We start from the raw sequence: 2,048 nt of genomic DNA, 5'->3' as shown, positions 1-2,048 counted from the left end.
AAAGCAGGCGACCCTGCGGGGACAGAGATTTTGGGAGTTGATGTAAAATAGGAGCCCCGTTTCAAGTCTCAGCCACGTGCCTTTATTTATATCTTTCATTTTCCTTCTAGGATCGTTTTAATGTGTGGTCCCTTCAACAACATCTAGAAACTTCTACTCTAGCATCAGTTTGAATGAAAGAAACCCCGTTGGGTTACCAAAGGACTGTTTCTTCCTGACAGGGTCTTACCTCTTCAATTTGAACACAAGGACGCCAACAAGGATTAGGGGGCAACTGCAAAGTGACCTTTGTGCTAAGGAGCCCGAGGAGGTGGAGGGGAAGGTTTCCCACGTCCAGAGATCGAGAGCAGCTGTGTGGCACCCAGGTGGCTCACAGAAGCGCGAGGGTGGCTCTTAGCTCCCTGGCAGGCGGAGCCTGAGTTCAGTCAGACCTTCCGCAGGTGGTGAAAGCTACTGCACAGTCCTCTCCACGGCAATATCCATGGGGACCAGCGGCTGGTAGCCCAGCAGCTCCTTGGCCCTGGCGCAGCTAAAGTAGTGATAGGTGCCGGCCAGTGCGATCCGCAGGGGCGTGAAGGTGGGCTGCAGCTTGATCACCGGCTGGACCACCATCACCAGCAAGGCCAGCAGCAGGGCCAGGTAGTAGGTCATCCAGTAGGGGATGCGGTACTTGGGGGCCTCATAGTTGAGGCCTGTCAGGATACGGGACAGGAACGCCCAGAACAGGATGGGCTCGTCATTGGTGATGTGGAAGGCCTTTCCACACACAGCTACGTCTTGGGAAAGGCGCTCTGCTCCCAGGATGTGGCCATGGACCACGTTCTCCACGAAGGTGAAGTCCACCAAGTTTTCCCCATTTCCAATCATAAACTTCATCTTGCCCTTCCTGGCAGCATCAACGAGGATGGGGACCAGCTGGGGGTCCCTGGGGCCGAAAATGCCATGAGGGCGAATGGCGACGGTTAGGAAATTTTTCTCGGGATCATTGGTGCCCAGGACAACTTGCTCCTGTACGATCTTGGTCTCCGTGTAGTAGTCAATGGGGTTTTTGGTGTAGGGGAGCTCCTAAGTCACGTTCTTGATATCGACGCCCTCAAAGACGACGCTGGCAGAGCTCGTCAGAATGAGTTTCTGAACCCCAACCTGTTTGCAAGTTTCAATGACATTCTTGGTGCCAAGGTAATTCACTTTGTAAAAGAGCTCCTTGTTGCCACTGCCTGGTGGGGGTGACGCACAGTGGAAAACGGTGCCCACCCCTTTCAGAGCTGGGTAGAGATCCTGCTGGTTGCAAAGGTCGCCCAGGAAGAACTCCACATGGGGGTCCTCAAAGCTTTGACGGATGTCAAAGATGTTGACATGGTAGCCTCTGGCCAGCAGCTGCTCCACCATGTACTGACCAAGAAACCCTGAGCCTTCGATCACTGTGCACGTCTGCGCTTTGGAGATGTTCGTTGTCACATGAGTCTGTGGGTTCTGGCCCCTCATTTTTGTGCGTTGGTCCATTCTGGCTCAAATATAGTTTGGTTTGTGATCACCTTCTCTGTCCGCTCTGCTAGATGGGCTCGGCACGAGCCAGGGCTCTAAGATGGGTCTCCCGCCATCATCATTTTCAAAACATTTTCTTTCTACTTGAGCCCTTGGTATCAGCTCCTCATTTTTCCTCTCTTTCCCCCACCCTTCCTCCCTTATGAACCCTTGAAATTTGTAAATTACTATTGTTTTTTCATGTCTTACACTGACCAATGTCTCCCTTTACCCACTTTTCTGTTGTTCATTCCCCTGGGAGGGATTATATGTAGATCATTGTGATCAGTTCCTCCTTTTCTCCCCACACATTCCCCTTACTCTACTGGTATGGTTACTCTCAATATTGGTCCTTAAGGGTCTTGGATTCTCTGTTTCCAGTTCTTATCTGTACCAGTGTTCATCTCTTGTTTAGCTGGATTTGTAAGGTAGAATTAGGGTCATTATAGTGTGTGTGTGGGGGGGAGGAAACATTAAAGAACTAGAGGAAAGTTGTCTGTTTCAATGGTGCTATACTGCACCCT

At 51.1% G+C, this 2,048-nt stretch overlaps 1 pseudogene; it reads right to left on the bottom strand.

Annotated features, from left to right (window-relative positions):
- Positions 1–425: 425 nt before the first annotated feature.
- LOC142430312 (sterol-4-alpha-carboxylate 3-dehydrogenase, decarboxylating pseudogene) lies at positions 426–1,566 on the bottom strand (annotated as a pseudogene).
- Positions 1,567–2,048: the final 482 nt, after the last annotated feature.

The sequence above is a fragment of the Tenrec ecaudatus genome, chromosome 17 (assembly GCF_050624435.1).
Source record: "Tenrec ecaudatus isolate mTenEca1 chromosome 17, mTenEca1.hap1, whole genome shotgun sequence".
Taxonomy (NCBI): domain Eukaryota; kingdom Metazoa; phylum Chordata; class Mammalia; order Afrosoricida; family Tenrecidae; genus Tenrec; species Tenrec ecaudatus.
Note: the sequence above shows the minus strand (reverse complement) of the source record. Positions and strands in the feature narration are given on the sequence as shown.